This window comes from Euprymna scolopes, chromosome 11, assembly GCF_053919585.1.
Source record: "Euprymna scolopes isolate OS-2025 chromosome 11, ASM5391958v1, whole genome shotgun sequence".
Classification (NCBI taxonomy): domain Eukaryota; kingdom Metazoa; phylum Mollusca; class Cephalopoda; order Sepiida; family Sepiolidae; genus Euprymna; species Euprymna scolopes.
Window position 1 is genome coordinate 151,470,652 of NC_136492.1, and position 15,663 is coordinate 151,486,314.

Genomic DNA, 15,663 nt, shown 5'->3' on the forward strand with positions numbered 1-15,663 from the left:
GTATATTTCAACTTAAATAAGGATGGCATAATAAAATTGTAGGGTCTGCGTTCGCGCCTGTACTCTATTGAAATATGGAACAAACTTTAACGAATTTTTTTCATATCTATTTGCGTAAGTGTACTTTGATAATTATATTTCAGTTTGAAGCAATATGGTATAATAAAATTATTGGGTGTTCGTTCCCGCCTGACTTCCATAGAGTGTAAATATGTCACAAAGTTTAACAATGGGTTTTAAAAGGGGTAAGGGTCCACACTAATACCTTAACTTTAATCTTAATTCACGTCAGCTTTTAGTTATTTTTTTAAGTTGAATCATATTATGTCGAATAAATTCACCTCATAAATTCACGTCCTAATTAAAGTTAAAGCCAAAAAAAATGTCGGAACTTTAGACAATTCTCGACACAAATTTTGCATAACTTTGTTTTTTCCTTCTCCACTTGCACGTGGCACTCTTTCGAAAATAGATAAATAATAAAAAATAAGAACGTTACTTGTTATCGTGTCAAAAGAAGGAAAAATCCTGCTCACGTGCTTACGTGTCTTTGTAAAAATATTTATATAACCTTTTAATTTTATTTATATACCTGTTTAAGCTTTTTTGTCAGTGTACTAGATTGAATTCCGTTGATTACAACCCTTTCTGCGTGTTCTTTACAGTACAATAGTACAACCCTGAATCCGACGGCGCATTCTACACCGTTCAATACTGTAAATCTGAAACGAAGCTGTTCTGCTTGAAAAGGGCGTCATTTGCTTCTTATCTATATTTATATCGATGTTTTTCTTTAAAAAACTAAAGTAATTACGTGTTTACTTTTTCAACATCCCATTTTGCTGTTTCGGATTATTTTACTAAAGTAAGTAAAGCTTCCTTATTATTCAAAACTGTTTTTGTTTCTTTGTTTTTCGATATTTCGTCGATATTATTTAGTAAAAGTGTTTAGCAGAAAAGCCAACAAACGACTATCCGAAAAAATAAATATACAAGAAATAAATGTTACCATACTCAATAAAATTTCAGTTCATGTTTTTTGTTGTTTGAAATAGTTTTTAATGCTCTTTACTTGAAATAATTTAAGCGAACCGAAATTAAAACGAAATTTTAGGCGATAACTACTTAAATGTATTTTTATATAAACTATACATGCCATAATCGAATATTCCTCAAGCAAAAAATAACGGAAAACATTAAAATATATTTATAAATATTCCTTACGTTGACGGAACACTCTCAAATTGTTAAAACAGAATGCTCGGGTACCTATTCCTCAAATTGAAAACACGGCTCTCCATTTCAAAGTCGCTGCCATTTTGATTTTTTTAACCGGTTCGTGAATTAAAAACAGATTTTTTTTCAAACTATTAAAAAATACAAACCAATGAACTTTTCTACCATAACAGTAACTTTTATTGACTATGGTAACATTTATTTCTTGTATATTTGTATTATTATATATATAACATTTTCTCTTTGTAAGGAAAAACATTTTGCTGGTCATTCCTGGCTACGAATGGAAACAAAGTTATATAAAAAAATATATACATTCGCCAAAATTATCTTTATTTTCATCATATTTTTCTTAGGGAAAAATTTTTGAATATCCAAACCTATATATATATATATATATATATATATATATATATATATATATATATATATATATATATATATAAACGCCGAGGCTCCTCCAGTCTGTAACCGAATATGGATACGATACCCACCATAGGAGTGTATGCGCGTGGATTTTGTTTTTGTGGCCGGAGGTGCGCAATCTACAACCGCACATCTCCTGAGTCGACATTATTAAGTACCAGTGGCAAATGGAGTGTATGTTTAAAACGACTGGAAACAAATGCCGAGATAAACGGAGAGCATATACAGTGCTTAGAGTTCGGTATGCGTTCATGCACTTGTCTTTATAATGTTCATTAATAAACTGATCATTACAACTTTTGTTATAAGCTCGGCGTCAAAGAGAAACACTTAGTTTAATTGTGATTTAATTTAGTTTCTTGGAAAATAGTATATTTGTGATTTTTTACACTATTAGGTAGCCATCACTAATAAATATTTAAAGAATTGCATTTATTGATTGAAAAACTGTAAAAGAGAAATAAAAAATGCAAGAGAGCTATATGCTCAATCCGTTAAATCCAAAGTAGCTGTTCTGACAAATAGCAAATAGGATCCTAAACAGAAACGTACGTTCTATCACAACCATTATCAATGGACCAGAGGTCATCTCGGCAGCATCCGACAAGGCCAAACTATTTGCCAAAAACTTTGCGGCAAATTCAACCCTGTGTGACGAAGGCCATCAACTCCCCATATTCCTTCCTATAACAGACAACACGCTATGCAACATACAAATATCTGTGCGTGAGATCGCCAAGCTAATCAAGAACCTTGACTCCGACGGTATTCCAACTATAGTGTTAAAAACATTACAACCAGAACTTGCCCCCATACTTACAAAACTGTTTAAGCGTTGCTTAAGAAGTGCTTTCCAACAACCTGGAAAATCTCATCAGCATGCCCTGTATTTAAGAATTCAGGTGATAAGTCATCCCCCTTTCAGTACAGACCAATAAGTCTCCTGTGTTTCATGAGTATGTTGCTGGAATCCACAATAAATAGAGAAGTAGTCAACCACCCTAGCAGAAATAACCTTCTTAGCGACACTCAATATGGTTTCCGTTCTGCTAGATCTACAGCAGATGTACTAACGGTTATATCTCATAGGATTCGCGAATCTCTTGACAAAGGCTTCATTTCTAGGGCAATTGCTCTCGACATATCAAAGGCCTTCGATAAGGTTTGGCATAAAGGCCTAATACATAAGATTTTCAGCTACGGTATAACTGGAAATGTTTTCTCGATCATTAAATCATTTCTCTCAGATGAGCTCATAAAAATAGTGGTTGATGGGAAGAAATCAGAGGCCCACAGTATTAATGCTGAAGTCCCTCAGAGGTCCATACTGGGCCCAACTCTCTTCCTGATCTACATCGATGATCTCCCAAAACACATACTAAAGTCTTTCGTTGACATCTATGCTGATGACACAACCATCTATGGCACCACATTAAAGGCCGTTCTCTCTGATTCTCTCTCCTCTGATCATGAGCGGGTGCTACAGTGGGGAAAGAGGTGGTTGGTTACCTCTAATGTATCTCAGACCAAGCTCCTATATCTACATCATAAACGCTCTGATCCCCATCTGGCATCAATTGAAATGGATGGCTCTCGTCTAAGGGAGGCCCCAGGTGTTGTGTTTGACCTTTACTCCTGATCTTAAATGGAACACATACATCAAGTATGTGGCCAAGGTCATTGGAAAGATGGTGGGATCCTTCTACCGCTGCAGAAGATATCTCACTAATGGTGCAATTCTCTATCTATATAAGAGCCAAGTACATCCAGAGATGGAGTACTGCTGCCATATCTGGACGGGAGCTGCTAAAAACAGCCTATCCTGCCTTGACATAGTACAAAATAGACTTTGTGGCTTGGTGGGGGATGCCCTTTTCTCTACCCTGCAACCTCTCTCCCACAGAAGAGACGTTGCGAGCCTGTCGTTGTTCTATCGTTTTTTCCATGGCAAGTGCTCGTCTGAGCTACATTCTCTGGTCCCCCCTCGCCAATCTTTTTGAAAAAAACACCTAGCTGAAACCACCGTCAATAATTTTCCCCCACTCCCTATCTGTGCCTAAATCAAAACGTATATTCCATGAACAAAGCTTCTTTCTTAGATCTGCACGCCTGTGGAACTTTGTTCCGTTTGCCTGTTTCCTTCCCGACTTCAACCTGGATGTCTTCAATTCCAACACAAACAAATTCCTGATGAACAGCCGCCCTAAGTAATGACCCCTTACTAATTCTCCAATACTATTTCTACAATATCCCTTTGATTACTGTACACACAATAACCATTATCCCCGAGTGGCCATTAAGCCTTGATAAGTGGTGAACTCCATGTAAAAAAACTTAAAGAGCTTTTAGAGGTAAAGTATGATCCCATCTCTATTTGAAATTACTGATATCTTTTAATAATTCATAATTCAAAAATTGTTCATAATTATTAGAAAGTAAATAATAGAGATTTCCTTAAAATATACTTCCTCATAAGCTTGAGAAATTTTTGGAATTCAAACAATGGAATGAAATTTGATGAAAATAAATATCAATATTCTAGACATAAATGTATATAACATTATTATTTTAATACTGATTTTTTCATACAGAGTGCATAGAAACTGAGTCGAACTGTTAAGTTAGATAAAATAATGTATCCGGTATTCTGGTAGTATATTCTATAATATATTGAGTGGTGATATGTATAAGTGTGTGCTTATGTTTCTCCTGATGTGTGTGCGTGTGTCCTTATTTTCTGAAGGTTTATTCGCGTGCGAGTGCGGACGTGATACGGGCGCCGAAAGTATCCACCAATTTCCTCACCTCTTATTAATCAGTGTCTGTCTCGCCAATTCTTTGTGACATTTCAAACCAATTTTACAACGATTAAAGAAAGTTAAAATTAATAATTTATAATCATAGAAACCAAATAAAAAACATATCGCTGTGAAGGGCAAGGATGGATGATATATAGATTTTTCTTTCTTTGTAATATGTTGAAATAACACATTATGTGTAAATGAAAATTGATAAAATATATTATTTGGCTTAATCGGACTCATCTTGTGCGTCATTCTCCCAACGTTGCAGTCGGCGTAACTGTGTGCCCTTTACAAGTACATTAATGGAATGTGCTGCACTTAACTGTTAACACTTGTCTCTTCGATGTACATACTCTCACTATCTAGAATAAACATTACCCCTACATTGTTGCGGTTCCTAAATCCCGAAAGCATTCTACTCTGATAGTTTCCTATCTCAAAATGCAAAGCTTTGGAATTTCCTACCTGTTTCCTGCCTCCAATATTGCAATAACCCGCTTAAGTTGAAACGTAATGTGGACCGATATTTCATTGCTCAGTTTTCCACAGTGTTAATTCAGATACGATCCTAAATAATAGTCCCTTACGTTGCATGTGGTAATAGCATTGTTCGGTACAATTCCAGTTATTTCGAGCTGAAAGCTGTACAGAACTTAAAACAGAATGCTTTATTATTTAATGCATGGCGATAACTTGATCTCGTACAGCATCTAATCAAAGTATTAAATTATAATAATTTCTAAGTGATGTTTAAACCTCTGCATGGTGGTTACTATGAATATAATGCCGAATTTCTTAAGACTTCTACAGTTATTTCTGGATAACAAGAAGGAAAGTAAAATCTGTGATTTATTAATGTTTTCCGTCCTAAGTGCCGTATAGATGGGCGAGTTAGTTCGAGTAGGCATAACAAAACTTTATCAGAATACGACCACATATGCGAACAGTCGTTCAAATAATATATATATATATATATATATATATATATATATATATACATATATATATGCTTTTTAAATGTTTTATTATTATTATTATTATTATTATTATTATTATTATTATTATTATTATTATAATAACTCATTAAGGTTTCAAACAGGCCATCCTCAAAACCTTCCTTTCAGAACAACCTGTGGTTTTCCTTCGAGTCTGAGTGGCACCAAGTTTACCCATATTTCCAGTAAGCACCACTACTTTTGATAAGCTTTGCAAATAAGTTGGCATTATCGCAATAGCCGTTAAACATTGATTTCTCATTAGTAGAGACTGTTGGCTTTCAGTTGAATTTGAGTGGCCGTCAGGCTCACTAAGAATGCAATTTATTTCACACTCATTCTTTGGAGGTCTGAGTGTTTACTCCCCTCAGTTTTTCCCATCCTCCTTAAATTTCTCGATTATTTCATGTGGCGGGGGTGAGAAAGCAAACGAGCGGGGGATTAATTTACCATTGTGCAGTTTCCGTTTTCATGCTCCATCTAATATTTCTTGGTGTTGATCTTTCTATGTGGCCTTTTAACGTTTGTATCTTATGTACATTACTCTTCGCATGCCAGGGCTTTCCTTAATATTTCAGTCGCTTACACTATCGCCATCTGTTGTATTTTCACAGCCATCTCCATGTTGCGATTTCTGTAATTTAATGTTCGAAGTCATTGTTATTATTATAATTATTATTATTATTATTATTATTATCATCATCATCATCATCATCATCATCATCATCATCATCATCATGCATATACCCATGTACCATGATTGCTCCAATATATGGCGAATATATTTTCAGTGTTTGCTTCAACATTGCTGCTTAAATAAATATAACTTGTTCGTAATAGTCTGAAAATACCTCCATGTTAATTTACCTATAAAACATTTTCCTGCTTAATTCCAGTCGAACATCATCAGATCACACACACACACACACACAGACATACACGCAAACACATATATATACATACATATATATATATGTATGTGTGTATGCGTATGTATGTGCCTCTCTATACATACATATAATAAAATTCAAATAGTATTGTACATGCATATATATATATATATATATATATATATATATATATACAACGTTCGAATACGTTTATACAAAACGGAAACAAATATTTCTTTTCAAAATGTTCTTTACAAAAGAGAGTTTTATAAATAAAATATATACTAATATTAAAACAGCCTACATTAATTAATTTTTGTTCTTTTCCAAGCGTACATCATTTGGAGCAGTCTGCTTCGGAATACATTTAAAATTGATATAATTTTTATTTTAAATACTTTAAAAAAAAAATATATATATATATTATTATTATTATCATTATTATTATTATTATTATTATTATTATTATTTTTATTAAAAATTAGAAATCGATTTATTCCAGGTAGTATTTAATAAACACGTGAATGTAGTACGCTTAATATGTGATTGTTTAGATAGCGTTTATCATTCAAACAACGCATCACCTAGAAATATGTGTTCGTCGAAAAAACAGGTGGAAGTGTGTTTTTCCTACGGGTAAATACGATTATAGTAAAGGAGAAATGTTTTTAAAATAATAAAATTTAGATTTTATTAGTTAACAAAATCATAAGAATAATAGAATAATAAAAAAAAAAAATCTTACTGGTTATAAAGTATATAGGCACTCTTTTGAACATAAAAAAAACATTGGATTCATTACTCAACAATAGACTTTTTCACCGCTATATATATATATATATATATATATATATATATATATATATATATATATATATATATTATTGATTATGTTTTTGAACTTATTTTGTTATTTCATATTGTTATTTTTAATTGTTTAATTATTTAGATCATCGTAATAATTTTTTGAAGACATTGAAATAATTTTTAACGTGTTTCGGACGTTTTGTGATTCGTCGTCTTCCAAAAGTATTCAATATGTAAAATATTTTAAGTGTATTTAAAATGTATAAAAGCATTTTTCTGGACTTTTGTTGACAGGTTTTCAAGAGGTGGACATATCCGTATGTGTACAGATATTCCCACCTCTCTCTCTACATATATATGTATGTGTGCGTCTGCTTGTGTGTGCGTGTGTGTGTGTGCGTGTGTGTGTGTGTGTGTGTGTGTGTTTGCATGTAGAAAATTACTTTTACACATCGGTTCTCGTCAGATCACACACGTTAAGCAACAGTAAACCTGTCTAGTGCACGCCGGGGGACAATTTCGGAGTTCTAAGCGCTGTAACGTGGTCTTCGCTTATCATGGCATTGTTTTCAGTTGTCATGAACCTTCACTTTCCTTTTGTTTTTAACAATGCCGACTTAGAAGCGTGTGGTTAAAGATGTCGCAAGATTGTCGAGAAAAAATCCATGCGCGGACACCCTTATAGGATTTATCCATAGTCTGTCAAGAATGAAGGAAGTTACTATGCATAAAACGCAGGCATACACATAAATGTTATAAGCATATATATATATATACATATATATATATATATATATATATATATATATATATATATATACATATATATATATTATGACGCATTTTTTAGCGTTTGTTTTCACAGAACCGAATACGTGACTAAAGATAGGTAAAAAAAACATTGAGGATAAATTCATAGAAAATAAGCTCCACATCAACTCTCGGTCGGAAATCTTCGTCCGAAAAACGCTTTATGTTGGCGATTCCATAAGCGGATTAAACGCGGTAGCTTGTTTGGCATAATTGATCGTCATAATAAATAAAACGAACAATGTAAGCAGGAATTAGAACATATATACATAAATAGTAGTTAAAAATATATAAAAGAAAATGACGAAAACTTATAATAGTATGAATACGTAACCACTATTTAAAAAAAAATACATAGTAATACAAAAAATTAATAATAAAAGCTATAATTTACACTTTAATAACAAAATCCGAATGAAAAAAATCAAATCAAAAACGAAAAAAACTAAACCACTCGACATGATAAAATAATATGCAAAAAAGTTTGAGAAAGATAGAATGGAAGAAAACAACAGAATAATAGAGGAATATACATATATATATATATATATATATATACATACATATATATATATATATATATATATATATATATATATATATATATATATATATATATATATATATATATCGGAGGTCGCCCAGCTTTGTCCGGTCCAAAAATATGCTTAAATATGATATTTTCATCCGTTCAGATTTCGTATATCCTATTATAGAGCCGTGATTTCAAACGTAAAAAAAGTACTTGGGCGCTATCAGCTAGAATTGAAACCGAAAGCAACCCTATAACATTCAAAATTGGTGACGTTACCACTGCACTAATGTGGCACGCATATATACTGATTAAATATTAAAAAAAAATAGGATGAATATACAAAATGAATAACGATTTTTAAAAAACTTTTGCCCTACTTTTTATTCTTAAAAACTATTTTATCCGGCTAAGGACCTATCTAAGAACTGTCCATAAAAAAATCCAATCATTTGAAGCCCCTAACCCTGCTGTGCGACGTTTAGTTTCAGTAGAGATAGAGTTTTAAAATATGGAGGCAGACAGAGGGCAGACAGAGATATAGCCTTTTATATATTAGATATTTTTTAAAGTTGCTTTTCACGATGTCACCGTCGCAAATCATATCATAATGACGTCATTTCTGGGAAAGTTTTCATTTTAAAATGAAGTTAAAAACTATATTGTGTTGATTAATGTTATGTGTTTAACTACAAATAAAGAAGGGAGATACTTCGATTATCATTACTCGAGAGGAGCCGTTGCTTATATTTAGTGCATTTAGTAGCACTCTTCAAACCTACTGTTTTCTATTTTATTCACTAATAACTTAAATAACTTTTCTTTTAAAGGATGGATTAGAAAATTGATTTTACTAGTAATCTGGAGGTTTACTTTCCTACAAGGTGCCCAATATTCTAAATATAGTCAGAATACAAATTGGTTTATATTCTAGATAGATCAGAATATACAAAAATAGAGTTTTTTCTTAATCCTCAGAAAACGAGGAGTGTCTATTCTGTAAGGGTATACGTCCACATACATATGTGTTTATACGTACGTTCTCGCCTTTCACGTACATTTATATTCTTACGGAACATTAAAAACTTTTGCATACATTTACCTTCGTACGTATGTCATCACCTTTATCACACGTTTGTTTGTACGTCCGTTATCACCGGCAATCGAGAATCACGTCACTCTGTCTAAAAACATGTAAGATATTAGCTGCTCCACAGTCGAGAGTCAAAATAATGAAAATAGTATTCTCTTGCTATAGCCCTAGTTATTACCTTGCACACATTTACGATCGCAGTAAGTTATAACCTTTAACACGTATTTATGTTTGTACAGACGTTATAACTTTTCACTAACCATATTGTGTGTATATAAATTATCACCTTTCACATGCACTTTTGTTCGTACAAGCGTTATCATCTCTAACTCATGTTTATGATCATATATACCATATCTCCTTTACATATCTTTATATGTTTGTACATGATCTTTTACACATGTATATCCGTACCTACCTTATCACTTTTCACACACATTCATGTTTGTACATACGTTATCACCTTTCACACATTTATGTTTGTACATACGTCTCATGTTTCAAACATCTATGTACGTACGTACGTTTTCACCGTTCACGGCTATTTTTTTTCTATGTACATTATCACCTTTCAGATATCATGTTCGTACGTGGGCCATCACCTTTCGCACACATTTGTTGAGTTTTTTTTCACGTAATTTATCAACTTTCACATAGCTTTCTGTTAGTAAATTATCAGCGTCCATACATATGTTTGTATTAATATGCAGTTTGTCACTTTTCATACACAATTCCAATCGTCTATACGGTATCACCTTTCACATACATTTTCGTTTGTACATACGTAATCGTATTTTACATAGTTTATATATTCCTACGTATTTTACATATTCGTACGTACGTTATCACCTTTCACATGAACATATGTATTAAACGTATGTTATCAGCTTTGACACATATTTTGTGCTAATTTGCCTATTGTTTTAAATTAACGTTTATTAAATCACATTTGTTTTTTTTTTCTGTTTTGTCATTTAGATGATTAGTTTCATTTCATTATTCCGGGCAGTTTTATTTGTGTATATTTCTACATACTGCATAAATGCATGTCAGTTAAGCTGCAGTTAGAGTAAATATATATCTTTATATCGAAATTGTCTCTACTAAAAACTTTGTCAAGTTCTGGTCTACATATTTGAATGTTGATATATTGGGTATTCAGGCCTACAGAATAATATAGATTAGATTTAAACCAATAAATTTGGACTATTAAAAAATCAACATAGAAAAATTCGAAACTTGACATGCGTAGTTCAACGTAATATTTAAGCTCTACATATGCGCAATTATACATTTCTACGTTTAACACCGTCACTTTTAATGTTTTGATTGGTTGGTTGGTTGTTTTTGTTTTACGGTATTTCAACCCTTTTCAGGTTATTTAATGCCGAATCCAGTGATTTTGAAGAACAATTTTTTTAATAGATTATATATATATATATATATATATATATATATATATATATATATATATATATATATATATATATATATATATATTTTAAGTAGGTTTCTATTTAACCCATAGTTTGGAGCCTAACAGGTACTACCAGTCTGGGTCAGAGTGGACTTATGAGCAATGGCAATTAAAGGGTTGCTCCACACTCCCCAAAGCCCGCAAGCTGGGGTCTCACCATCGGATATAGTTTAAGGCCATATCCAGGACCTTAATGTTTTGATATGCATATGGTTCAGATGGTAACGAAGAACGCTGGAGAGCTATGATTAGAGATGATAACGCATGTATGAACAAAAGAGATATGTTATGGCTTCGAGTCTAACTGATCGCACTCAAATAATATATTTTTTAAACTTTTGAAACCACTACTATATATTGGGTACAATATAATTATTTCTAACAATAGGCTCTATCATAATAAATACGAAATATGCATCATATCATATTTTAGCGTATTTTACAACAACAAAAAAAACGCAGGGCGGTAAGCTAGTAATTTATAAACAAAATGTAAAATTGATCTACATAGGATATGTGAATGGTGATAATCATATAAGCGAAAATAATATTACCAATCATATTTATATGAGCAATTTTGTATATTCCTCCTTAATTAATAGGAAATCCTACCCAGGAAAAAATTCGGCCCATAAGAATAAAAACAAAAAATCTTATATTGAGGGTTGATTTTTTATTTACTTGGGAGTTACTATTTGTCAAGGCCTGAAGACAACTCGAGGATTAGTGTTAATGGATGTAAGATGGTAGTTTAGTAATCGTATATTGTATAAATTGGGAAGAATTTGATTATTTATGAAGACGGTTCAACAAGAAATTGTTTACATTGGATTTGAAGGCTACTACGTTGTATTCAAGTCGGAAGTAGGCCAGCGGAACAGTGTTCCACAGACGAGCAGTTCTGAAAAAAGTTAATTACATTGGTCAATCTGCTTATTTCTATAGTCTGTAAATTTCATCTAATTTTATTTAAAATGTTTCCCTATTTACAAGTGCGTTTGCGTGTTTGCAGATATTAGGTATTTCAATTGAAAACCAAAATGAGGAAAATTCCGGATTTAGATAACTGTCATCATTGTACACCCTTGTGGGATGTGTTCGTCTCCACGCCACACTAAACACATATTTTTATGCTTACTATATTTCCCTACACGATTCCTACTCTGTTTCATCTGCAACCGTCCTAGATATGATAGAAACCTTCACCAAGTAGTGAATCACCAAAAGCGGATCTTTTGGAAATAAAGTCGGCATTTATTTACCTGTACTTAATGTCCATTCTCACTTATAATAGTTGCAGATGTTTTGATTTCATCCATGGGTTAAATATACACTTTACAGCTTTTTCATTCTGAAAACCTAGACCGGCACAAAAAAAAAGTCAATTGTATATATAAAAAAAACAAAAAAAAAAAACATGTGTACCGTTTTGTTTTAAATGACTAAACTATGCTTGATATGCAGGTAAAGTCAAAAATGAAACTAATTCTTACAACAATCAATATGAATGAAAAATTACAGAAAACGACAGAACATAAAAACAACCAGAGATAAAAGAGGAGATTACCATTTTATGCGTTCCGAACGAAGTCCTTGAAGTTTTCCCGCATATGGAAAGATCGATTTCTGAACAGCAAATAAAACTGGCCCGTTATTCCGATCGAGGGATTTGAATTTTACTTTTTACCAAATATTACCACAATATTTTTGACGTTTTCGTTATATATATATATATATATATATATATATATATATATATATATATATATATATATGTGTGTGTGTGTGTGTGTGTGTGTGAAGTTTTTCTTTTTTTTTCTTTCTTGTACTTTATTTTTTAACTATTTTCACAGTTAACTTTATTTTGTTTATGTATCTGTTTTGCTATTATCTGTATATTGTTATTCCTTTTTGATTTGTTTTGTTTCATTCGTTTTTTTGTTATTGAAATAATAAGTATTTCAAGTTTTGTTATTATGTTTTGTTTATTAATTTATATTATTATGATTGTTCTTTATACTGGGTCTTTTATTTGCTCTTTTTTATGTATATATTTTCCAGTTATGTTTTTCTTTCTTGGCTTTTATTTCTTTGGGTGTTGTTTCACGGAAAATATCCCGACGCTATCCGGCTGTTTAAAACAGGCAGTTATTTATTTTTGAAAACATGAACAGTATCGCTAACGATCAAAAAGTCTCTGGTTTATTATTTATCGGAATTTGTTGAACGCTTTTAATATCACTTTTAAAGGTTATTTAATTATCTTTGACATAAAAATCATCAGCGTTTTTTTAAGAAACAATTATGAAAAATACCTTGATTATATGTATCAAAATGTATTATTTCCTATTAAATAATTCATAGTTTGGTTGTTTTATCTTTGCGCCTTCATCTTAGTATTCAGAGCCGTGTTGTGTATGTGTGTGCGCGTACGTTGTGTCGCTCAACTCTTAAACTGAACCGCTTTCATCATCTGTGTGCAGAAGCGCCCGGTTCATGCTACCTGCTTATACAATTCTCCGCTGCTATAGACTCTCGCAGATTCTGATGATCCTGCTGCTCCTGCTGCTACAATTCCTAAACTCGGCGCGCCAATTCGTTTATTTTCAAGGGAAAACTAGTCAAAAAGGCCGTGAGTCACATACATAAGTAAATGTGCCAAAGCAGATCTACACGGGGATATATCCGTGGGTGTGGCTATCGTATTAATATTTACAGTAGTATTCCCATTAGTTTGCCAAATTAACATTGACATACCACTTTGCTTGTATATTTCGCCAGATTTAAAAGTACAGATGAGTTCCCCTGCTAAAGTGAAGTAAAATTGTGTTCTATCTGTCACGCTTATATTTGAAATTGCACTTTTAAAAACAGCTACACTTCACTGATATTATGAAACAGCATTTCCTACCATTTGTCACACTGGAGATAATATACCCTATAATCTAAAGGATAAAACATATTTTTCGTCGAACTTAAGTTCATAACAATTTTCCTCGGTCCGCAAGGATTACGTTCGAAATACATTTTACTCGATCGGTCGGGTTAAATTAATTAAATAGATTTTTCCCCTGTTTGTCGGGATTAAATTTAAAATTCATTTTTGTTGATCACTTCGAGCTTAAGTTTGAAATACAATTTTCGTCAGTTCATTAGACTTACGTTTGAATTTTATATTCATATATTCGTTGGGCTTAATTTATCAATACAATCTTCCTTGGTATGATGGCTTTAAATTTGAAATTTGTTCTGTCGGAACGTATACTTTAAACTTATTTACTTTTCGTTGGTTGGTCGAGCTGTAGTTTAAAAGTTATTTTCGTCAATCCGTTTAGGTAAATTTAGAAGAAAAAAAACAGTATTTTATGTCTGCCAGACTTAAGTTTTAATACTATTACCGATTCGTCGAGCTCAATTTTGAAATACAATTTCGTCGTCCGTCGGCCTTTAGTATGAAATGCAATTTGTGTCAGGTGATAACGCCAATGATTTAAATACAACTCGAGGTGCATCTCGTTTGGCGCTGGGTAGGTGCATCGTGTTTATGTTGCAAATAACTGTTTCGTCAAGTATTCTTTAAAATGCATTCGAATGATATGTCTGTATGTCTGTAACGCTGAGCACGGAATTATATTAATGTCAGTTTACCAGGCTTAAGTTTTGAATAGGAATTTCGTTTGTCAATCACAGCTGAGGTTTAAATAGCATTTTGAAGTTATTAATCTTTGTACGGACCTCTCTGTATATATTGTTCCTTTGTTGCTATCTAATATTATTTTAATCAGATCTCCCACTCTTACTGGAAATATTTTTAGATACATAAACATGTTTTATTTAGAGTAATGTCAAGCGAAAATCGATTCGCCATGCTTAAAAAAGAATTTGAAATCATCTCCATTGTAGGATGCTTTGTTAAACGTACAAAATATTTAAACACTGACATTCGTATCTCTCTGAAAGATAGAGAGCTCAGTTTATATAAAACGCATTAAAATAAATTTCCCTACTCAATCCTCATAGCATGAACGTATGAAAATGGTGTATTAATGTGAGTATTCTGTTTCTCTTATGAATTGCTTGAACATCTTATAACAAAGCGTTTTCTTCAATTATATTTAGTTTAGGAATTCTGAGTTGAATTAAGTTGTACATTTTACGTTTAAAACGCTAACAAATTTATTTCAAACGATTAAACGATATAAGTTTGATAGGATACTTAATTCTAATACGTTTTATATACATATATTGTTTCCTTTTTTTGTATACAAGTAAACCAGTGCTAACTTATTTACTTTAACCAACTCATTGTACTTTTCAGACATATGTCCAATAACTATAATCCTGACTTAAGTCGACTTTTGCAGGATGGACATAACTTTTCCAAAATTACACTGTGCAACAGATTTGAATTGAAAAAAAAAGTACAAGACATATAAGACCTGTTTCGGTGTAAGAAAAGTATGCTGATTCCAAATCTGACATTTATTTCTCTGGATTAGGTACCATTCTCATGTATTTTATTATTCATTATTTTGAAAAAAAAACACCGAATTCACCAGTTTAAACAACATTTGTCCTCTTAACTCTCTTGTG

At 32.1% G+C, this 15,663-nt stretch overlaps 1 long non-coding RNA gene across 1 annotated transcript in view; it reads right to left on the minus strand.

Annotated features, from left to right (window-relative positions):
• The window catches only part of LOC145288112 (uncharacterized), a 483,797-nt gene extending 469,738 nt beyond the window's left edge, over window positions 1-14,059 (minus strand). Inside the window, exon 1 of the long non-coding RNA XR_013869266.1 lies at window positions 12,638-14,059. This is a non-coding gene — a long non-coding RNA (uncharacterized LOC145288112). The remainder of the gene's footprint in view (window positions 1-12,637) is intronic.
• Between the last annotated feature and the right edge of the window lie 1,604 nt (window positions 14,060-15,663).